This window comes from Schistocerca nitens, chromosome 9 (genome assembly GCF_023898315.1).
Source record: "Schistocerca nitens isolate TAMUIC-IGC-003100 chromosome 9, iqSchNite1.1, whole genome shotgun sequence".
Taxonomy (NCBI): Eukaryota; Metazoa; Arthropoda; class Insecta; order Orthoptera; family Acrididae; genus Schistocerca; species Schistocerca nitens.
Window position 1 is genome coordinate 143,317,068 of NC_064622.1, and position 25,641 is coordinate 143,342,708.

Here is a 25,641-nt window from a genome sequence, read left to right on the forward strand (position 1 = left end):
TTTACAAGTACGACACAACATGTGGTTCATGCACGATGGAGCTCCTGCACATTTCAGTCGAAGTGTTTGTACGCTTCTCAACAAAAGATTTGGTGACCGATGGATTGGTAGAGGCTGACTAATTCCATGGCCTCCACGCTCTCCTGACCTCAACCCTTTTGACTTTCATTTATGGGGGCATTTGAAAGCTCTTGTCTATGCAACCCCGGTACCAAATGTAGAGACTCTTCGTGCTCGTATTGTGGACGGCTGTGATACAATACGCCATTCTCCAGGGCTGCATCAGCGCATCAGGGATTCCATGCGACGGAGGGTGGATGCATGTATCCTCGCTAACGGAGGACATTTTGAACATTTCCTGTAACAAAGTATTTTGAAATCACGCTGGTACGTTCTGTTGCTGTGTGTTTCCATTCCATGATTAATGTGATTTGAAGAGAAGTAATAAAATGAGCTCTAACATGGAAAGTAAGCGTTTCCGGACACATGTCCACATAACATATTTTCTTTATTTGTGTGTGAGGAATGTTTCCTGAAAGTTTGGCCGTACCTTTTTGTAACACCCTGTATACACCCCACAAGGAATCTTATGTCTTTAAGTCTTTTGCCCATCTTATTGGGAAAGTGTTGAGCAAGTACGGTGTGGAAACTACCTTCAGACACACTAGGAAGGTAAAAGAATGTTTGAGGTCGTCAGAAGGTTACGACATTCTTTGTCTACACCGGGTATATATAAATTCCTTGTAGTTGTGGAGTGGTTTATATTGGCACCACAAAAATAAGTGTTAACACCCGTCTCGTTGAACACAAGAGGAATTGCCGCCTAGAACATACGAATAAATCGACCGTAGCGAAACATCTTTACCAAGAGGATGATCATGAAATAAAATTCACTGAGACGAGTATCATATCGAAAACATCACTTTATCATGCGCGTAGGTGTAAAGAGGCTATTGATATTTATAAACACCACAACAATTCTAACAGAAAAGAAGAAGGTGTTAAATTAGATAAAATTTGGATATCAACATTGCAACGTAAGAATGACGATCGAATACTTTCAATAGAAAGCGTTGGCAATACTAGCGATAGTCTCGTAGCCGACGTCACGTGACAGATTTTGATGCCTTCTACATTGCCTATATATTCAGCGCGTCCTAGAGTTCTGGTTGTAATTCGCCATTTGCCTCTGAAGATGTCTCCCGCAGTCGGAGAGGAAACCTTAGAAGAAAATTTTATACATCGACCACCGCTTAATAGGTCGGAAGTTTTAAGTGGTAGCATTTATGATTATTTAGCTGATTACATGAAGACAATTAATTACACAGTAACATTAAGATTATGGAGCCATTTCCTGGCACTGTCCGTTAACTTGTGGAGCGACATCAGAGAGCCGTCTCTGAAACCATAAATGTTACAAACCAGAAGATGGTCCATTATTTGTACCTCGCCACAGTCACAACACGAATCGTCTGTGTAGCCCCATTTGGTTGTTTTCTGTCTGCATCGTCCAACTACCGTGCGAAACCTGTTTATAGCCTACCAGTGTTTCCTGTTGAGATTGAAGCCTTCAACCCTTTTGGTTGGGTCGTGGATTAGGTGATGGTTTTCCACGACGCCTCTTCTCAGACCCTGCCATGCATTCTTCTATTCAGCATCGAGACCCTCTGTGCCCAACGGTCTGCTCCAGACGATAGGTTTCCTGGACTGGAGTCTCGTGGGTCCTCCCATGTCGGCATGTATGGATAGCCTTGGGTTTGCTTCAATTTTTTCTACTATGTCCTGGGTTGCTTTCTCTCTATGTATGAAAGCAGGAGCGATGTTTTCCAGCACCGGAAGCCACTCAACGGGGGTTGGCCTGAGAGTGGCGGTGACGGTTCTCAGAGTGGCATTTAGTTGTACATCCACTTTTTTGGCGTGCGGGCTTCTGCTCCAGGCTGAAGCACAGTTTTCTGCAGCGCTATACACCACTGCCAGTGCAGCAGTTCGTAGAGTGGCAGCATCACAACCTCAAGGGGTGCCTGCCAGCCTGTTGAGCAGGTTATTTCTCGTCTTTAGCTTTTGGGCAGTATCAGTTAAGTGTTGCCTGAAAGTCATGCTGCGATCTAGCTTAATACCAAGATATTTTGGAAAATTCTCGTGGCTGACAGCTTTACCATTTATAACCAGGCGCAGTTCCCTTCTCGCTTCCTTGTTGTTTAGATGCATTACTGTGCTTACTGTTTTTGTCACATTGATTTTTAGATGCCATGTGTTATAGTATTTTTTCAGTGTAACTAGATCTTCATTTAGTGTTGATTCCAGGTTTTCAGACGAGTTACTTTGCGCTGTAATTTAAATCATCTGCGTAGGCAAATTTACGTGAGTGCAGATCAGGCAAATCTGCTATATAGATGTTGAAGAGCCAGGGAGCTAAGACTGATCCTTGCGGAAGACCATTTTTTAGGGTATGGCACTTGCTGGTTTCACCATTTAATTTGACCCTGATTATGTGATTTTTGTTCCTTTTAATGTGATAACGTAGTTTCCCGACATAATTGTAATGTATTAACTGATATAATTTGTTTCCACATTGTAAGTTCCAAACGTTTATTGTGATCTATATTAATCTTATCTGTTCTTTGTAAAATGTATCTGGCAGATCTAAGGAGAAATAAAAAAAAAGCTGATTACATGTGGGAACGGTACCTGTTCAAAAATGGTTCAAATGGCTCCGAGCACTAGGGGACTTAACATCTGTGGTCATCAGTCCCCTAGAACTTAGAACTACTTAAACCTAACTAACCTAAGGACATCACACACATCCATGCCCGAGGCAGGATTCGAACCTGCGACCGTAGCAGTCACGCGGTTCCAGACTGAAGCGCCTAGAACCGCACGGCCACAACGGCCGGCAACGGTACCTGTCCACATTCGATGAATTCACTTCTCGTGCTAGCAGTCTCAATCACTCTTTCCGTGCCATTAAGCGTTACAAATGGTGCACCCAAACATGATGAAGAAACCGGGCGTAACAGGGCCCCTCAGCCGTTCCACAAATGCTCCATTGCGCCGCTCATTGGGAAACTACTGCGCTGTGTGGCAACCATCGTTAGCGGCTATCGTCACCTCCTCACGGCGAAAACAATTACTGCCGATCCGACGCCTGGTACGCTCCTCAAATGTCTCTGGCTGGAACGGTTGAGACATCGTGACCACGACCTACATATTCACAAACACATTTCCCAAATGCCTAGCCACTGACTCTATCGTCACAGGCTGTCGAATCCATTCACCTTCGGAGATCACAGAAACAGATATCACACCGGATTCTGGGATAGCCAAACAGCCTCAGGTTACGTTCTTTCAGTCCGTTCGTTAAAAATACTCGTTCATTTCAGTGGCATTCCTCATCGTAACAACTTTATTTTATTGTTCACAGTAGAATCATCAAATTTTTATACACAGGCTACCGGGTCGTCTGTGAGGAAAGAATAAATGAGCATAGAACGTAGAAAGGTCACAGGTACATACGTAAATGGCTATTGCACTTTCAACACTTGTCGAAACAGCCTACCTTCAATATATCTCTGTTTATGCACTGGAGAAAATTTCTGAGATCTAATAGAATCACTCAGCATCGCTACAATGAAACAAAGAATCCATTTCCGTTTAATTAGCCACTCCAAGTACAGACGTGACAAGAGTGGGGCAATGCCCAGGTACTGGAACTCCAGGAGTCGTTGATGTTCAGTATTCACTTCGACACGAGTAAAGCTGATGCAGTTCCTCAGCTACGTGATTTACCAGGATACTTAACATAGGGAGTCATTTGCGGGGAGAAACCTGGCCATTCACAGTGTAAGATGCCCATTGCATAACCTTGCGTGTGTGGATAAGCCTTCAAATCGAACGAGAACAGTTCGAAGATTATCGCCAGCGGAAATTATAGCTACAGACCAATGTTACGTCACGCTCACAGCTAGTGCGAATAAGTTACAGAATACAATTGCGTTAGTACGAGTCTTAAAAACAGAACGAAAAACATTATCCCAAATTGTCCTTTATTCGTTAATCGATAGTGTTCCGCGGAACTCATCAAGAAGGAGAGTCATCAACTATGTGGAACAAAAGACAAGAAAATTACAGAAATTGAAACGTTAACAATAAACTGTCGCCGTACTGCTTAGCGCTATTTGTCCTTACGCAATTAAATTTAGCATTGTAAATCAAAAGGAAATATAAGTCTTGAAACAAAACTGTTCCTTCCTCAGTTACGTTAAATAGCCGCTGTTTGCGTTTTGTTGCAGTTCTTATTTAGTTGATTTACTATGAATTTATTTATTTATTTATTTATTTTGAGAAAATGCTTACATAAATCTGTACAGCAAAGGGCAGTTTTTTATACCTACTATTTACTGTCCAGCTCTACAATAAACATTCCTACTTGGCATATAGCACACAGCAGTTTTCTCTTCCTAAATCTACCTAATCAGATAATTTGCACTAGTGGCTAATGAGATATATTTTTGATATGCTGTTGAACTACTAGAAATATTTTGAAATTAAACCAAACTGTATAAAATTATAACTTAAAAATATCCATCGAAAACTAAAAGTAATGGCATTCCGAGGAGAACAACACAAACAACGATAGAAAACAAAATGATCGAGCAAGTAGATTATTTGAGCTACCTTAGCTGCAGCATTTCTTTTTATCATGTTAAAGGTATAATGAATAAAACAGCAAAATTCCAGGGTGCCTGTAAAACAATAAAAAGAACAGGAAACAAGAAGACAACTAAAAAAAACTAAGCTGAAATTCTATAAAACACTAGCTATTCCAGTGCTACTTTACAGATATGATGCTTGGCTACCAAAGAAGAAACACATAAGTTGGGGCATCAGAAATGAAATGCCTCACGTCAGTTAAAGGATATGAACCAGGAGACAGAATCAGAAACTAAGATATTACAAATGAGCTTAAAGTATTCCCAGAGAACATCGACACACATAAGCAGACATGGAAGCAACATGTACATTAAATACAATAAGGAAAATATCCTAAAGAAGTTTTTCAATATATACCCAAATGGGTAAGGGATGAAGGTCAACCCAGGAAGCGATAGATCTAAGAAGTTGAATACCAAACAGGTTGACCATAATGATGATGATACCTGGTAGGTTGCACCCAGTTTCTCATTTTACGTCAGCTGGGAGCTTTCAGTGGTAATACCTCTCACAACGAGCAACATTCACGTCCTAAGCCTTTACATCGCTCGTTTGAAGTCACCATTGTGCGGGTGTGCACAATCATTTTTAAGTCCAAATCTTAAAACAAACAAATATTCATCAAATCTTTGCAAATTAAACTTTTTATCGAAATGTATATTAAATAAAATAAATGAAATGTGGAATCAATGGTTAAGATGCCGTAGGACAATGAAACGCCGTGTGGCTAAGGCCTCCCGTCGAGTAGACCGTTCGACTGCTGCAAGTCTTTCGAGTTGACGCCACTTCCAGTCCCTCAGCGGAGAAAATTTCCGACCCAGCCGGGAATCGAATCCGGGCCGTTAGGTATGACATTCCGTCGCGCTGATCACTCAGCTACCAGGGGCGGACCGTAGGACAATAACGGACGGTAAAACAACTTGTTTAACGATCAACCAAATGTTTTTCAAGAAATATACACACTGATATGATCACATAGTGTAAGTCGGGGGGAACAGGCAGGCTAGTCTATTCGCTAAATATCTTCTCGTCGCAAGAGCTCCGCAGGCTGCGCAATTCGATGTGGTCGCCCATTGTCCCATATAAAACTGAAGTCAGGGCCGAATGCACTCGTGGAAAGATGCGCATGGAGAATGAGTTCGGTGGAAGAATTACATTGACCGGTGTGTGCACTGTTTTCAGATATTTGGAGATCAGTTCGCCCATTCAACACTACGCCTCCGCATGGACCATCAGCACGATCACAATGTTCGACTACGTATCTTCATACGGTGGAAGGTGGGAACAGCTAGTGCAGCCAGCAAGATTGCCTCACAGATGCTGCTTTCTGAGAAGTTGCGTTGTAATGTTCACTCAGTAATCATTTACGAATTGTTCCTCTACTGTACGTCGTACACAACGCTCTTAAATATATTCATATACAGGGTGATTATAATTAAAGTGAAACTGTGGAGGAAGTCAAAAGTGGTGGCTCTCCTTAAACCCGGGAAGGACCCAGAGTCTCCGAAGAGCTATCGACCCATAACCCTTCTCTGCCATCTGTTTAAGCTCTATGAAAGATTGATCCTCAACAGGATAGAGAAGATCGTTGACTCGAAGCTAATTCCACACCAAGCAGGTTTTAGACCTGGAAAGTCCTGTACCAGTCAAATTCTAGCATTGACTGAACATATCGAGGATGGGTTTGAGAATAAACTAATCACCGGGCTGGCACTAGTCAACCTAAGTTCCGCCTATGATACAGCACATCACCGGACACTACTGCATAAAATCTACGAGACCCTGAAAGACTACCACCTAGTCAAGATAATCAAATCCCTGCTCCAAAATAGACAGTTCTTCGTAATGCTTGAGGGGAAAAAGAGTCGATGGCGGAATCAGAAAAATGGGCTCGCCCAAGGGAGCGTGTTGGCGCCAATCCTATTCAACATACATACAAATGACCAACCAACTCCAGACAAAACCAAAACTTTTGTATATGCAGACGACCTGGCAATAACAGTTCAAGGCAACAGGTTTAAAGCCATCGAGGAGAAACTAGAAACCGCCCTTTCTATAATGTCAACCTACTACAAAAAGAATTCTCTAAAACCCAATCCTTCCAAAACTCAAGTGAGTGCATTCCATCTGAACTCGAGGCAGGCAAAGTACAGGCTCAATGTTACCTGGGATGGGACATTACTAGAACACACAGATACTTCCACCTACCTTGGCGTCGTGCTGGACATAACATTGACATACAAATATCATTGCGAAAAAACACGCAAAAAAGTAGAAGCACGAAATTCCCTAATAAGAAAGCTGTCCAACAGCAAATGGGGTGCCAAACCTACCGTGGTCAGAACTTCAGCCCAAGCTTTGTGCTTCTCAACTGCCGAATATGCCTGCCCGGTATGGTGCAGATCCGCCCACGCAAAAAAGGTAGATATTAGCCTGAATGAAACATGCAGGATAGTGACAGGCTGCATGAAACCTATCCCCCACAGAAAATCTTTACAGGGCCGCAGGTTTCACAAACCATGACTCACGTAGGAAAGACCACGAACATACCGAGAAGCTAAAACAAACCTTTGATGCTCGTCACTCAGTATTTGGCCTAGAGTGTGGCCCCAGCAGACTCAAATCCAGACGCCGTTTCCTAAGCTGCGCCTTAGATGAGCCCCCCATCTACTATCCACTAAGAGAGGACCCACCAAGCGGCGTTTCTGGTGATTGGAAAACCTGGAGAATGCTTAACCGCATCAGAACTGGGGTGGCTCCTGTGAAATCTAATCTGATCAAATGGGGTTTGTTGGACGAAAATGACGACAAATGCGACTGCGGCACTCGACAGGACATGGAACATCTACAATGCCCAGCCTGCCCGCACAGATGCACCCTCGACGATCTATGGCTGGCTAAAGAAGAAGCATTGGACATTGCCCAATATTGGGCAAACAAATTGTAGTTTCCGGACACGAAAAAGTAAAGTAAAGTATAATTAAAGTTAAACTTCCAAACCGGTGTAGAAATAGCGCCACTGGTCGGAATGACGTCAAATTGCAACGGAATATTATCGGAGAAGGGGAAAAACGTATGCCAGAAGAAAAAAAATAACAAGATGTAGCAATAGATGGCGCTGTAAGCTTCATAATTTAATAGTGGTAGACTGCAAATGAATCATACATCAATGCCTAAGGTGTACGTTTGACGCTAAACAAACTGTACTACTCAGTGTGCGTGGGTGTAGAATGTGATAGTGTTAGTTAAGTAAGCCCATCCACCACGGCAAGGTCATATCACATTGGACGGGAAAAATCGGTTTTTAATTGTCCTGAGGCCAAAAACGCATAAAAAGCACCAATAACATCGGTTTTCTAATTGTCCTGAGGTGAAAAACCGCATAAAAAGCATCAATCAAAATGAAATCTAATTATTAATTTTCGTGTGACTGACGCAAAACGTGTTCAATATGCTGTCCACCATTTTCTCCAACAAGTTGAAATTGAGAAACAGCATATTCCACAACCGATCGAAGTGTTTCGGGATTCATGTTCAGAATGTGTTGCCTTCAGTGCAGCTAAGTTTGCAATCGGAACAATGAAACACATCATCTTTCAGATAGCCTCACAGTCAGAAGTCACACGGATTAAGACCAGGTGATCGGGACGGCCAGGCTGTAGGGAAATGGCGGCTGATAATTCTAGAATTTCCGAAATGGCGCTTCAGCAACTGCTTAGCTGGATTTTCAATGGGCGGAAGCGTGCCATCTTTCATAAAAATGATCCCATCCACACAGTCATACTGTTGGAGAGCTGGAATGACGGGGTTTGCAAAAGACACTCATAGCGCTTGCCAGTGACGGTACAGGTAACAGGACAGGAAGCACCCGTCTCTTCGAAAAAATATGGCTCTATGATAAATGATACCATAAACCACACAGTGACCTCTTCAGGATGATGTGGTACTGGTTGATTTGCGTGTGGATTTTCCATTGCCCATATTGGACAATTCTGCGTATTGACATATCCTGTTAGATGGAACTGGGCTTCGCCTGTCCACAAAATCTTCCACGACCAATCATTGTTCACTTCCCTGCGAGCAAGAAATTCTAAAGCAAAGGTCTCTGTTGCTGGCAATGTCAACTGGAAGCAACTCGTGCACATGGATAATTTTGAATGGATAGCAAAGAAAGATGTTTCGCAGGATCTTACACACTGTGCTCATTGTTATGTCCAATGTTCGGGAAATTCTCTGTGCACTACGCGTTTGCACACCACTACTCGTCTGTATTGCTGTGGCCACTGCTTCCACTGACGTCGAATCAATTCGTTTCCTCCCTCTACCAGGTTGCACACAAAACGAACCAGTCTTTTCGAATTTCCGAATTATTCTATCCAGACCCACGGCAGTCATCGGCCCAACGCCTTCTTTCAAAACCTTCAGTTTCCTGAAGATCTGCAGAGCGACGTGTTCACAGTCATCATTCTCGTAATACAGTTTTACAAGCAGAGTGCAATCCTGCATTGAGACAGTCATGGTGAATGTCGCAGACGCGAAGGGAGGAAAAGCCGTGTACCCGGCGTGTTTATACCAACTTCAATGGTTCGCGCGCATGGCAGGTGTTTACATTTACGCATTCTGATAAATACAGCGCCATATATTGATCAATTTGCACACTATTTTTTTCTGCCATACATTTTCCCCGGTAGTATTCCGTTGCAGTTTGACGTCATTCTGACCAGCGGTTGTTATTTCTACAGTGTTTTGAAAGTTTAACTTTAATAATAATCATCCTGTACTTCCGCATTCATAAATTCGTAAGAGCATTAAGAGGACCACATTCAAAACACAAAAATAATCCCGTACTTCACCGTTCGCAGTACATATGAAGGCCTTATTTCAATAGTGGTTCAAAAATGGTTCAAATGGCTCTGAGCACTATGGGACTCAACTGCTGAGGTCATAAGTCCCCTAGAACTCAGAACTACTTAAACCTAACTAACCTAAGGACAACACACACATCCATGCCCAAGGCAGGATTCGAACCTGCGACCGTAGCGGTCGCGCGGTTCCAGACTATAGCGCCAGAACCGCTCGGCCACCAGCAGCCGGCTTTCAATAGTGGTACAAGTCCATTTTTGTTCATTTTGAGATACAGAGTCCTAAAGTTAAATGAGCGCTGAAAACTCTGCAGTTGAGATACCAGAAATATTGAAGCATACGGCTTCTTACTAGAGATGAACCTTTCTTTGTGTTTGTTTGGATCATTAATTTCAGAAGCATTATAGGAAGAAAAGTGGAGGTAATGGACCTGTACGACTATTGAAACAAACCCATAAGATAGCAGGTAATGTTCTCCGGACATTCCCCAAAACCAAACCTTTCCACCAGACTGCCACATGGTGTAGCGTGATTCATCACTCTGGATCGCTCGTTACCAGCCACCCACCGTCCGGTGATGTCGCTGTTTATATCACTTCATGCGTCGCTTAGCAACGATTAATGAAAAGTATGACTTACGAGCAGCTTCTTGACCATTGTACCTTATTCTTTTCAATTCTTTACGAACATCCGTTGTGCTAGCTCGACTGTTGGCAGCACTTTGGAGCTCACAAGTGGTTCTTTCCGATGATTTCGTACAAGTATTTACGTACACCGTCTGCAATTCTCGACGGCCCCTGTCCGCCATGGCATGACGTCTGCGTCATCTTCGTTTAGCTATGGTTGTTCCTTCGCTTTTCCACTTCATAATCGTATCACCAACATTCGACTCGAACAGCTGTAAAAGGGCTGAAATGTCACTGACGGATTTCTTACTGAGTGACATGTAGAGACTGTGTTCGAGGTCACTGTGCTCTCCTGAAGGGCCCATTGTAATATAATAAAAAAATAAAGTTTAAATATACGGAAATAATGAAATTAATTAATGGGAGATACGAAAATAATAAAGACATGATCTGAAATTGGAATTTTGATCACTGTGAAAAATTCCAGCGTGTCGGACAAGCTCAATAGACTGAGCTAAGCCTGTGGATGGGTAAAACATCTTTTCATATTAGTTCCACATAAACGAAATAGTCTTTCTCTTGGTGTACATTTATGCTTACCAGTTAATAATACTACGTCCGATCGCCGTATCCACCTACAAAATCTTGATTCGTGTCCTTTATATTGTTGTAATCGGATCATCGTGATAGCTCCGAAGTACACAGGTGGGCTTCTCGGGTTTTTATATACTGCATTACTACTTGGAATCACGAGTCAAATAATTTTTCACTGGTGAAACAATACTATATTCTTTCTTCTACGCACATCAGAAATACAGACTTTTTACTTATTCTTACAACCAAAATGGGTACCGCCGATTACGCTCTAAAATAACGTGCGTCTACCATCGTTCATTAACATAGAGCGAGTCCTTCCTCTTACCGAGTAACAGGAAAAACATCTTATGTTTTTTTGTTGTTGTTGTTGTGGTCTTCAGTCCTGAGACTGGTTTGATGCAGCTCTCCACGCTACTCTATCCTGTGCAAGCGTCTTCATCTCCCAGTACGTACTGCAGCCTACATCCCTCTGAATCTGCTTAGTGTATTCATCTCTTGGTTTCCCTCTACGATTTTTACCCTCCACGCTGCCCTCCAACACTAAATTGGTGATCCCTTGATGCCTCAGAACATGTCCTACCTACCGATCCCTTCTTCTTGTCAAGTTGTGCCACAAACTCCTCTTCTCCCCAATCCTATTCAGTACCTCCTCATTAGTTATGTGATCTACCCATCTAATCTTCAGCATTCTTCTATAGCACCACATTTCGAAAGCTTCTATTCTATTCGTGTCTAAACTATTTATCGTCCATGTTTCACCTCCATACATGGCTACACTCCATACAAATACTTTCAGAAACGACTTCCTGACACTTAAATGGCTGGTTCAAATGGCTCTGAGCACTATGGGACTCAACTGCTGTGGTCATAAGTCCCCTAGAACTTAGAACTACTTAAACCTAACTAACCTAAGGACAGCACACAACACCCAGCCATCACGAGGCAGAGAAAATCCCTGACCCCGCCGGGAACACTTAAATCAATACTCGATGTTAACAAATATCTCTCTTCAGAAACGCTTTCCTTGCCATTGCCAGTCTACATTTTATACCCTCTCTACTTCGACCGTCATCACTTATTTTTCTCCCCAAATTGCAAAAGTCCTTTACTACTTTAAGTGTCTCATTTTCTAACCTAATTCCCTCAGCATCACCCGACTTAATTCGACTACATTCCATTATCCTCGTTTTCCTTTTGTTGATGTTCATCTTATACCCTCCTTTCAAGACACTGTCCATTCCATTCAACTGCTCTTCCAAGTCCTTTGCTGTCTCTCACCGAATTACAATGTCATTGGCGAACCTCAAAGTTTTTATTTCTTCTCCATTGATTTTAATACCTACTCCGAATTTTTCTTTTGTTTCCTTTACTGCTTGCTCAATATACAGATTGAACAACATCGGGGAGAGGCTACAACCCTGTCTCACTCCCTTCCCAACCACTGCTTCCCTTTCATGCCCCTCGACTCTTATAACTGCCATCTGGTGTCTGTACAAATTGTAAATAGCCTTTCGCTCGCTGCATTTTACCCCTGCCACCTCCAGAATTTGAAAGAGAGTATTCCAGTCAATATTGTCATAAGCTTTCTCTAAATCTACAAATGCTAGAAACGTAGGTTTGCCTTTCCTTAATCTAACTTCAAAACAAATCATTAGGTCAGTATTACCTCACGTGTTCCCATATTTCTACGGACTCCAAACTGATCTTCCCCAAGGTCGGCTTCTACCAGCTTTTCCATTCGTCTGTAAAGATTTCGCGTTAGTATTTTGCAGCCGTGAGTTATTAAACTGATAGTTCGGTAATTTTCACATCTATCAACGCCTGCTTTCTTTGGGATTGGAATTATTATATTCTTCTTGAAGTCTGAGGGTATTTCGCCTGTATCATACATTTTGCTCACCAGATGGTAGAGTTTTGTCAGGACTGGCTCTCCCGAGCCTGTCAGTAGTTCTGATGGAGTGTTGTCTACTCCAGGGGCCTTGTTTCGACTTAGGTCTTTCAGTACTCTTATGTTTTTTAACATTTGAAAATCGAAAATACATGACGGTAGGCGCAGGCTCTACGCTCGGCTACCGCTTCACCTTTTCTTTCTGCCTTTGAAGAAAACGTAAACATAAAAGCAGGAAATGCAAAAGGTACATCACACCCTTCTGCTGATGCTAGTGCTCTACTGACAACAGACTGTTTTTATACTGAAACTTCCTGGCAGATTAAAACTGTGTGCCCGACCGAGACTCGAACTCGGGACCTTTGCCTTTCGCGAGCAAGTGCTCTACCATCAGAGCTACCGAAGCACGACTCACGCCCGGTCCTCACAGCCTTACTTCTGCCTGTACCTCGTCTCCTACCTTCCAAACTTTACAGAAGCTCTCCTGCGAACCTTGCAGGACTAGCACTCCTGAAAGAAAGGATACTGCGGAGACATGGCTTAGCCACAGCCTGGGGGATGTTTCCAGAATGAAATTTTCACTCTGCAGCGGAGTGTGCGCTGATATGAAACTGTCTGGCAGATTAAAACTGTGTGCCCGACCGAGACTCGAACTCGGGACCTTTGCCTTTCGCGGGCAAGTGCTCTACCATCGTGCTTCGGTAGCTCATTCTAGAAACATCCCCAAAGCTGTGACTAAGTCATGTCTCCGCAACATCCTTTCTTCCAGGAGTGCTAGTTCTGTAAGGTTCGCAGGAGAGCTTCTGTGAAGTTTGGAAGGTAGGAGACGAGGTACTGGCGGAATTAAAGCTGTGAGGACGGGGCGTGAGTCGTGCTTGGGTAGCTGAGTTGGAAGAGCAGTTGCCCGCGAAAGGCAAAGGTCCCGAGTTCGAGTCTCGGTCGGGCACACAGTTTTAATCTGCCAGGAAGTTTCATATAAGCGCACACTCCGCTGCAGAGTGAAAATCTCATTCTGTTTTTATACTGCCTAGTCCGCCTCTCGTCACAGCTAGTGGTCACTTTCCAATTTCTAAGGGATGTCTGGATACTTCTGAGCAGATAGCGCAGATGTAGATATCAAAGTACGCTGTTCGTTGTTGGCTATTGGCTGCAGCGTAGGATGATTCAGTGGCACACTAACGCCGGTGGCTGGGTGCGGTGCGGGCAGTCACGACCGCGGATCGCCGGCTGCACTTTTGCAACGGCGAGTCCCCACGGCGCGCAACTCGACGTCGGCTCTGGCGTCCTTGCGGGCAACCGGCGCGCAAATTTCCTCGGCGTGACGTCAGCCACTGTATTCTCCCGGCGCGTGCCTGCGGCTTAAAGATCTGCCGCGCGGCCAGCTGAGGTAACGGGCCGGCACGGAGACCCGTCCCACGCATGCGGCGGCGTGGGCGTGAGAGGGCGTTGCGTCACTGCGTGGAGTAACTCAGGGAGGAGTTTACGCTGCAAATGTAATGCACCTCATCTGACGGTACGTCAGTCACCGCGTCTCACTGGCCGTACGATGAAGATAGTGCCTCGTCAAAGCACAATCACGTACAAGCATATGCAAGTGCCTCTTTAAATTGCTTTTCACCTACAGTTGAGAAAACACAGCGCTAGTTCAATGCAGGAGAGCTGACTCACTTCAGCTAAAAACTAGGTCAACACTTCATCATCCATTTGGAAGTCTGCTTGGTTTTGCGTCATTGAAAGTAAAATCTTCTCGGTTGTTAGACCGCATCGTGATCCTCTTCAATTTCTTATGCACGATCGACGTTTTGAACCGACTGCTCACATCTTCCTAAGGATTTTTCCGTGTCCACGATTAGTTGAATGCTTTGAAAAACCACTGTCGCGTTCACATATTAAAGGGAGTTTGTCCGCGCTTATGCTGAAGAAGTGGAATTATTGGGTAAAATCTTCCGTCTACCACTGGAGGGCGATCGTGACGGCTTTGGATAGAAAGCGAAAGAGGCACAGCAAGAGATGGGGAATGTTTATAGAAAATATTGTCGTGATGTTTGAATTCCTCGCGTACCATGGCTGCGTAATTATTTGCTTGAAGGCGGGTACGTCCACGAAGCAGAAAACCTGTAGCCGTCTTCTCCATTGAAGTTACATTCATTCTTGGAAATCTCAGTCGCTTCTCGGGCTTCCCTTCTATAAACATTCGCTTCCTTGGGCAGCATACGTACGTTGTTGAAATCACTGTAATGGCCGCAATCCTCCTGATGTTCCGCTACCACATCCCGTATTTCACAGACAATTTTAACCGCGAGTAGCGTTTGTGCACTTTAATACCTTCTTAACCCTCTCATTTCTGCCACAGCCACACGCCACTTCATAGATCCGCAGTGTCGAGGTAATCAGGTGCGTCCGTTTTGCTCTGCCTCTTTTGCTATCCACTGAGTATGGTCCATCAATAGTAGAGTGAATAATTTTACCCAATAATCCTGTTTCTTCAGCATAAGCGCGTGAAAACTCCAAGTCAACGCGACGCTCGTTGACATTGTTCAGCTAATAATGAATGAAACAACATAATTAAAAACATCCGCGCACAGGGGTCGAAAAGTCGATCGTCTAGAAGAAACTGAAGAGGAATATATCGCCGCCTTACAATAAAAAATATTTTACCTTCATTCAGCTTGAATAATAAAGGAAATAGATTTCCTGAATGGTTCTGCGATCGTTGCGGCTATTTTCCGAACAAAATCGTCTAGAGCGCTTAGTATAATGCTTTATTTATTACTACTGTTAAAGGAACATAATAACCGGAGCTGTTTGTTATTCGTTATCAAGGTAGAGAGGACGAAAAGTTACAAGTTAAAAAATTTATAAATGTTCACTCAGAAAAATATAAAATTTCCAAACCATAATTTAGTACCAATCAATACTACATATACTTAAAATGGTTCAAATGGCTCTCAGCACTATGGGACTTAACATCTAAGGTCATCAGTCCCCTATAACTTAGAACTACATAAACCTAACTAACCTAAGGACATCACACACATCCATGCCCGACGCAGGATTCGAACCTGCGACCGTAGCGGTCGCGCGGCTCTAGACTGTAGCGCGTAGAACCGCTCGGCGTCAGTTGTCAACTTGGCTCAAATATTCTTTACAAAGATACAAGCGTTAGCGACAACATGTGGTACTTTTTGTTTTTTCTTAGAAAATGATATTCATTCTTTACAATTACCATTATCCAGAGCCACAATATAAAACATGATTTAAATTAGCTTTTCAGATGGCAAATTATTAAATACCATTTAAGTGAGTTCACTTACACATGCGCAAAATTAGCCACTCAAAAAATGGCTCAAATGGCTCTGAGCACTATGGGACTTAAATGCTGTGGTCATCAGTCCCCTATAACTTAGAACTAGTTAAACCTAACTAACCTAAGGACATCACACACATCCATGCCCGAGGCAGGATTCGAACCTGCGACCGTAGCGGTAGCGCGGTTCCAGACTATAGCGCCTAGAACCGCTCGGCCACCCCGGTCGGCTAGCCACTCAGATGGAACCATTAAGTTAATTTGTGTTTGATCTAATTTTGTTAGATTTGTGGCACAAGTTCTGTGTCCTGGTGGAGGAACATGTTTTATTTCCTTTTTCTTAATTTTTCGTCCTTTTTAACCTGATAATGTATAACAAAGAACTCTCGTTCTTATATTACCTTAATCCTATAAGTGGCGATCAAAAAGTTTCCGTCCGAAGGTCGTACAGTACAGATCATGTTGGACATTTAGATAAAATCTCCATGAGCATTGAGGCAATCATCTTACCAACGCTCCATCTTAAAGTACCCATTCGGTAAAGCACCGTATATTGCTGCGTGAGGGTCAGGGATTTTCTCCGCCCTGGAAGTGAGTGCCTGTTTCATCCTCATCATCTGATCATCATCTCATCATCATTCGGGTACTGGCGAGACTGGAAATGAAAAGATTGGAACCTGTACTTGCGCTGATGACCGCGATGTTGAGCGCCGCACAAACCAACATCATCATCATCGTCACCAACTGCGTGAAGATGTCCAAAACTGCCTGCTGCACATCATCGTCCGACAAGAACCGTCGACCCTTCAAGGCCGCAGGCTTGCTAATCACGTGGTGAGAGAGCAGGACTACAGGACTGGTGCTGGAGTGTCCCCCACTACGTTGGCGTCGACGAGTACGGTCTCACAGACCGGCGTCGGACCGCGACCAGCTCGCACCATTCCACAACGGTGGTTTCCGAGAGACATGCTGTCCCATATACGCTCTTCAGTCTCCAATGGATGTCTTCTGGTGCAAGGAAAACCAAGAAAAGAATAACAACACAACACGTTGGTCCTTTTTGGACTTTTTGTTAATAACGTCGCCGTAGTTCACGTTTCCGCATTTATCGCACGCACGACGGAAAGAAATCATTGTCACACTTATCGTTTACCGACATGTAGGTGCTTACATACCCACATCGGAGTCGTGTTACGTTGCATATAAGCTGCAGAAACGCCCTCAAACGGAAACTTTTTGACTGCCCCTTATAATTACAGATTTGATAATGCCAGTAGAAACGTCGTTAAAAATGAGATAATACAGTGAGCGATGTCGATTGTTTTATTCATAAAAATCTTTATCATCCAACGTACACAAGTAATTTTGGCTGGCTGTGGGTGCAATTGTGGCTTGATCACGGAGGCATGTATATGCAGCAAACTTGTAACTTAGAACGTTGGTAGTTTATAGTACCAACTAGCCGAATTAGGTTTTATTTGTTTAGTTTATGGGAAAGCGTTGTTGCACATTTTAAATTTATACATTCATCGTCAGACGGCTTATTTGTCCTTATAGCTGGCCGATGTGGCCGAGCGGTTCTAGGCGCTTCAGTATGTAACTGCGCGACTGCTACGGTCTCAGGTTCGAATCCTGCCTCGGGCATGGATGTGTGTGATGTCCTTAGGTTAGTAAGGTTTAAGTAGTTCAAAGTTCTAGGGGGCTGATGAAGGCAACGGCCTTGCCGCAGTGGGTACTCCGGTTCCCGTGAGATCACCGAAGTTAAGCGCTGTCGGTCGTGGTCGGCACTTGGATGGGTGACCATCGAGGCCGCCATGCGCTGTTGCCATTTTTCGGGGTGCACTCAGCCTCGTGATGCCAATTGAGGAGCTACTCGACCGAATAGTAGCGGCTACGGTCAAAAATACCATCATAACGACCGGGAGAGCTGTGTGCTGACCCCACGCCCCTCCTATCCGCATCCTGCACTGAGGATGACACGGCGGTCGGATGGTCCCGGAAGGCCACTCGTGGCCTGAAGACGGAGAGGGGACTGATGACCTCAGATGTTAAGTTCCATAATGCTCGGAGCCATTTGAACTTGTCCTTATAAAAGCACGCGGACGTTGGTTTAGAGGTGAGCTGTCGTGAAATTATCGCCTGGAACGTGTTCGCATCGTCTTTCTCCACGCTGTCCTTCATGACTACTATCCATTGGAGAGATCTGTACAATCAGTGCCACAGCTCAGTGGGAGTCAAATCCGGATAGGTCAGTAATCGAGGGATGTTTAACCGTTGCAGGAGAATGGCGACAAACTCTTTACTCTTTGTCTGGTACCGAAAAAGATGGCGCAGTGGTCAGCACACTGGACTCGTATTCAGGAGGACGACGGTTCGAATCTACGCGCAGCCATCCAGGTTTAGGTTTTCCGTGATTTCCCTAAATCACTCCAGGCAAATACCGGGATGGTTCCTTTGCAAGTGCACGATCGATTTCCTACCTCATCCTTGAAACAATCCGTGCTTTTGCTCCTCTCTGTCGACGGGACGTTAAACCCTAGTCTCCGTTCCTTCCTCCTTTCCTCCTTTGTCCGGTGAGCTTAGCTTACGGTCTTTCGAAGTACTCGATTGGCCGCGGTCGCCACTTTTCGTGAGGTCGTCCTTTTCGTGTGGCCAGTGGACCGTGTCAGCCCTGACTCAGTTTCTCCGCAGCCGCAGAAACGACCGGCGCCGTGACGTCACTGATGAAAGTGGCTGCCACCAGGCGGCGCCTCGTTAGCGGTCAGATCTGCAGCCGCCGCCACTGCCCGCGCCTCGGCGAAACGTGACGGCGTGCGGCGCCGAGCGGAGCGGAGAAAATGGACTCGCCCTGCACGGTTTCTCCCGTTCCCCGTACGAAGGTCTCCAGTGGAGATGGAGATAAGACCGGCAGCAGACCAGATACGGTCCGCAACAAGACGGAGAACTGAGCTCAACTCGTTTAACGATCGAAGCTTTGTTATTGCCGATTTGTTACCACTTTGGGCGAACCAGAGATCAAAAAAGTGGAACCATTTGAATATCTTTCCTGCAGAAGGATGTTGTTAGCTAAAATACTAAATATAGAGGCATTAGAAACACTAACAAGGGGAGGCCACGACGTTTGGCATGCGGATTTACTGCAAACTTCGTACACTCGTAGTACTCCAGGAGGACAACAAAATGTGTACTTCTCAAGCGTTATTGATAAAATCGCAAGATGATTTCGGTCGTCGAATATATATTTGTGCGCGGCCATTTTAACCATGAAGCGGCTGCGGCCTGGTAGCTCAGCTTGTTCGGTCGGAGGGTTGGCTACCTTGTATAATATAAGAACTGAACGAACAGGTGAACGAACAAACTGCACGAGTATCATCGGACGTCCCCCTGAACAAATTCAACGAACAATATAGAGTAAAATGTTATTTTTTTAAAAAATGTGTTTGGCGTTCAGCCGCTGGATCGCTGGATCGAGTTCCATTCATCAGTTTCTTTTTATTTTCAACACAGTCATTTTCTTTATTATTTATATTACAATGGATGTAATAGGGAAAATACGTGTAATCGGATGAACTTTTATTAAATTTACACTGTTATTTGCCAGTCTACTAATTTTTATTATCATAAATAATGTAATATTCATAACTATCGACTAGTAAACGACCAAATGCATAAAGTGATACTGAAAATGTATGCGTGTCCGTGATTTGAGAAATCCCTTATACCTGGAAGGAGCCTCAAACCACTTGTTACCTCCAAGTTTTGACCGGCACAGACGGCTTTCGAAAGACGTGCGATTAATCGGCGCTTTCGACATTAAGAGTTCAATTTGCAGGATGGTATTTTTCGTAAAAACATGGCAAACATAAAGTTAAACGGGACCAATTGCATTGAATAAATGCTATGTTTCCGCATACGTAAGGTCCCTTGACGTTTTCCGTGGAAAAACAAACTTCGTTAACATTTTCAAAAACCTCTCTTTCAGACGATATTTTGGAAGCAAAGCATGCATAACGCAGTATTTCCTTGAAAATCGGCGCTGATACTTGGTTATGCAGTATCTAGTGTATTTTAATAGCGTTTTCCGAGAAACAATTTCTCGTTCTCTTTCATTAAATACGAACAGTTTTGAAGACACGGACAAGCATACATTTTCAGTAACACTTTATGCGTTTGGTCGTTTACTAGTCGATAGTTAAGAATATTATATTATTTGTGATAATAAAAATAGTAGACTGCCAAATAACATTGTAAATTTAATAAAAGTTCACCCGATTACACGTATTTTCCCATTATATCAATTGTAATATAAATAGTAAAGAAAATTACTGTGTTGAAAATAAAAAAAACTAACGAACGGAACTCGATCCAGCGATCCAGTGGCTTGAACGCCAAACACTTAAAAAAAAAACATTTTGTTCTGTATTGTTCGTTGAATTTGTTCAGGGCGGACGTCCGATGCCACCCGTGCAGTCTGTTCGTTCATCTGTTCGCTCAGTTTTTTTGTTATAAGGGGAAGCTAACGCTCTGACCGAACACGCTGAGCTACCGTGCCGGCACCACTCGGCCGCAGCCGCTTCATGGTTAAAATGACCGGGCACATATATATATTCGACGACCGAAATTATTTTGCGATTTTATCAATAACGCTTGAGAAGTACGCGCTATTGCTTACACATTTTGTTGTCCTCATGGAGTACTACGAGTGTACGAAGTTTGCAGTAAATCCGCGTTCTAAGCGTCGTGGCCTCCCCTTGTAACACCGGCCGACCGCCGCGTCCTCCTCTGCCAGTGTCGTCATTCGGATGTGCTATGAGGGGCGTGCCTAGCGCAGCGCACTCCCACACTTTGTACCCGCTACTTCTCACTCAAGTATCTCTTCAGTTCTCAACATCCAGTTCCAGTCCTCCGACCTAGGAAAATTCGGGAACCGAATCCGAGTCCTCAGCATAGTACCCACACATGCAGACTACTTATCAACGGAGGCGCACCATTAGAAAGACTAAAAGGGAAATGCTGGCCGGGGTGGCCGAGCGGTTCTAGGAGCTACAGTCTGGAACCGCGTGACCGCTACGGTCGCAGGTTCGAATCCTGCCTCGGGCATTGATGTGTGTGATGTCCTTAGGTTAGTTAGGTTTAAGTAGTTCTAAGTTATAGGGGACTGATGACCTTAGAAGTTAAGTCCCATTGTGCTCAGAGCCATTTGAACCATTTGAACTAAAAGGGAAATAAAATTTCAGAAACCTTATAAGAAGAAGAGATGTATTCATGGGATCATATGTATGTGGATGACATGCAACTGAAGCAAATCACAATTGCCACCTGTCGACCATACATCCGAATGTCTCTTCGCGCTCACATTTCACCTCGGTGAAGCTCAGTAGACGTCATGTGACCTCTCTCATCTGCATGAGGTAGGGATATGGATATTACCCATCCCGGCTATACAGGCTCAGAATCATCGATTTTGAATGTCTGTTCAGGACAGAACGGCGGTGGCGGAACTGAACCGCGTCATAATGGTGTGTACCAAGTACTCTGCCGCACAGGCAGTCTCGTAAAAAATATGGGTTGTGAGGGACTACCGCTCCCTAGAAGTAAAACTGCCTTACTTCATCATATATATATATATATATATATATATATATATATATATATATATATATATATATATATGTATATATTTGCTCGTGAATTGTTTAAAAAACGTCGGCATCCAGATATGACCTATATGTTGTGTGGCTCTTGTCCTCCCATGGAACCAGCCCGATTCGAAAACTGGGGCTTCTGTTTGATATTGTGGTTTTTCTTTGCATTAAGAAATTGTCTTTGTAAACGAGGCCGTTATCCAGCTTTCAGTCGTAATTTGCTGTGGATGTCATTCTCCTCTGGGACCGGCCCAGTTCGAAACGCCGGGGTCGTAATTCTGTGTTTTTTATATTTATATAGCGAACTTATCTTTGTATTTCACTTTCTTATCGTTATTCTGTTGTGAGAATTGCACTAACGTGCTTGATAAGCAATAATAAGACACAGGCAAACAAAAACAAGGGTTTATTGCGACCACAGTATAGAGATTTAATGACAAAGGAAAAGCTCTTCTCAGTAAAAATGATAAAACTTCTCAGACTCTAACAGGCATACGCCCGGAACATACAGTGAGTAAACGTGGTGGGGCGTGAAGACTATATCACTGATAATCCCTAACGATGGAGGCTGAGCTTTCTGTGTAGTTGTTCGACAGGTACGTCTCGGAACATCGCTGGAAGTCGTAGGTTCCGCTGCGGTCGCTTCCTACCGGGTTCTGACTGATGGGCTACTAAGAACCGGCGCATGAATTGACCCAGAGCTTCGGTGGAGCGAAATGCCAACTTGTTGGTTTGCACCGTCCTATATAGCCGAGGCGCGGAGCAATTCGTTGCCGCTCCGGTTCTGCATCCGTGACACCGCGCAGCAAATAGGTCCCTGGCGCTCGTCCTGTCATCTGTCGCCCTTGTTCTGATGGACGCAGTCCGGGGAATCAACGCCTTGTACATATGCAACTCCGTGATGCTTTAATGTCTGAGGGGTTGCCGAATCGCCTAAGCTAACGTACATGACAGGACGGACCCATCCTAGAATACTGGTCAAATGTGTGGGTCTCGAACCAAACAGGACTAATAGAGGATATTGGACGTATGCAAAGAAGGACAGCACTGATGGTCAAAGTTTTGTTTCACTCATGGGAGAGTGTCTTGGAGGTGCTGAAGATAGTCGGAAATTATCCCGCGAAAAACCTATTTAGAAAGTTTCAAGAACCAGCATTAAGAGACGAACCTAGAAATGTAGCACGACCCTTCTACGTGTCTGTCCCGTAGGGAAAGCGAAGACAAGAACAGTGAAATTAAATCGTGCACAGAGGCATTTAATCATGTACCCTATGGACAGTACGCAGATGGAATAATACGAAGCCCTAATGAGAGGTACAATGGGAAGTACGCTCTACCATGCACCTTACAGTGGTTCTCAGAGTACAAAAATAGAACTACCCCAGACAGGGACAGGTGACGGCTGAAAAACAGTGCCACAGGTATCTCTCCAGGAGACACCGCCGATAGGTATGGAATCCAGTCCAAGACGATGAAGTTAGTCTGTTGACTAGGAACTTCTTGCCACTATGCTTAATCCACTTGCTGCTTGCCAAATGTTGAGGACGACTATTTCTTCCGCTGCCAGGATCTGAGATGGGATGAGCGCAAATGGTTTGCCTTATCGAATTACATAGATGCGTACATTTTGTGATTACGTAAGGAATACATGGACACCGGCCCATTACATAGTAAATTTCTTTCGTTTACTCTCAACACCAGAAGACGTGCTGCCCTATTTCTGGTTCATAAGGACTAATTTCTATGTACCTCGGAGATACTACTTCCTCGAATGCCGTGTTTGGTTTTGCCCTGGTGACATAAGAAAGTCAGTTACTTGTGAGCATCAGGAAACGACACAGCAACGACAGTTCGCCCAGTGGACGCTTCTCCCCCACGCACTCTAAGGTAACCGCGTGCTCCAACCGTTGCGTGTTATGCCGAGTGGCCTTCACATGGGCTGAGATTTCGACCCGTTATTACCGTTCTTCTGGCAGAGCCAGCTGTTCCACGTCCTTCAGCCGTTTGGAGCGTTCTCATGAGGCCGAGGCAAGTCTAATGTCTACACCATCTATTTATGGAGGTTACGCTGTTTTTCTCTGCACGAGCGCAGGAAAGTTAAAAGTCCTTACGACAGCATTTTTGATACGTTGTTAATCAACAGAGGTAATCTGATTTTACGAGGGCGTTCAGTAAGTAATCCAACACATTTTTTTCTGATACCAGGTTGATTTTTTCAGGGTACCAATACCTCATATTATTCCCCATTATTTTGGCTACAAAACCCTGTTCTTCAACATTATCTCAATCGAACGAGACGACCTTACGCCACCTTGCTGGAAGGGCGTGTATACCTGCTGATATGGTTGGCAGCAGGATACAGGGGCTGCTGGAGTGGAAGGCTGAGCAACAAATTGAGGATAGAATAGAAAATTTAATTTATTACGCAAGAAAATCCATGCAAGGTACTGGTATCAATATATTGACATATAACTTGTTCAATTTAAATATACATCAGCTGATTTAACAGGAAGCATCAACAAGTTATCTAACATCAAACAATTTGCAAATATGAGATTTAAACCTTTCCCCCCCCCCCCCCCCCCCCATGAACCATGGACCTTGCCGTTGGTGGGGAGGCTTGCGTGCCTCATCGATACAGATAGCCGTACCGTAGGTACAACTACAACGGAGGGGTATCTGTTGAGAGGCCAGACAAACGTGTGGTTCCTGAAGAGGGGCAGCAGCCTTTTCAGTAGTTGCAAGGGCAACAGTCTGGATGATTGACTGATCTGGCCTTGTAACAATAACCAAAACGGCCTTGCTGTGCTGGTACTGCGAACGGCTGAAAGCAAGGGGAAACTACGGCCGTAATTTTTCCCGAGGGCATGCAGCTTTACTGTATGATTAAATGATGATGGCGTCCTCTTGGGTAAAATATTCCGGAGGTAAAATAGTCCCCCATTCGGATCTCCGGGCGGGGACTACTCAAGAGGATGTCGTTATCAGGAGAAAGAAAACTGGCGTTCTACGGATCGGAGTGTGGAATGTCAGGTCCCTTAATCGGGCAGGTAGGTTAGAAAATTTGAAAAGGGAAATGGATAGGTTAAAGTTAGATATAGTGGGAATTAGTGAAGTTCGGTGGCAGGAGGAACAAGACTTCTGGTCAGGTGACTACAGGGTTATAAACACAAAGTCAAATAGGGGTAATGCAGGAGTAGGTTTAATAATGAATAGGAAAATAGGAACGCGGGTAAGCTGCTACAAACAGCTTAGTGAACGCATTATTGTGGCCAAGATAGATACGAAGCCCACACCAACTACAGTAGTACAAGTTTATATGCCAACTAGCTCTGCAGATGACGAAGAAATTGAAGAAATGTATGATGAAATAAAAGAAATTATTCAGATTGTGAAGGGAGAAGAAAATTTAATAGTTATGGGTGACTAGAATTCGAGTGTAGGAAAAGGGAGAGAAGGAAACGTAGTAGGTGAATATGGATTGGGGCTAAGAAATGAAAGAGGAAGCCGCCTGGTAGAATTTTGCACAGAGCACAATTTAATCATAGCTAACACTTGGTTTAAGAATCATGATAGAAGGTTGTATACATGGAAGAACCCCGGAGATACTAAAAGGTATCAGATTGATTATATAATGGTAAGACAGAGATTTAGGAACCAGGTTTTAAATTGTAAGACATTTCCAGGGGCAGATGTGGACTCTGACCACAATCTATTGGTTATGACCTGTAGATTAAAACTGAAGAAACTGCAAAAAGGTGGGAATTTAAGGAGATGGGACCTGGATAAACTGAAAGAACCAGAGGTTGTACAGAGTTTCAGGGAGAGCATAAGGGAACAATTGACAGGAATGGGGGAAAGAAATACAGTAGAAGAAGAATGGGTAGCTTTGAGGGATGAAGTAGTGAAGGCAGCAGAGGATCAAGTAGGTAAAAAGACGAGGGCTAGTAGAAATCCTTGGGTAACAGAAGAAATATTGAATTTAATTGATGAAAGGAGAAAATA

The 25,641-nt window shown here is 44.0% G+C and overlaps 1 protein-coding gene and 1 pseudogene across 1 annotated transcript in view; both read left to right on the forward strand.

The window, feature by feature from the left end:
- Nucleotides 1–25,641, forward strand: part of LOC126202967 (uncharacterized) — a 360,529-nt gene that overhangs the window by 264,301 nt on the left and 70,587 nt on the right. The window lies entirely within an intron of this gene.
- LOC126204859 (5S ribosomal RNA) lies at nt 17,702–17,819 on the forward strand (annotated as a pseudogene).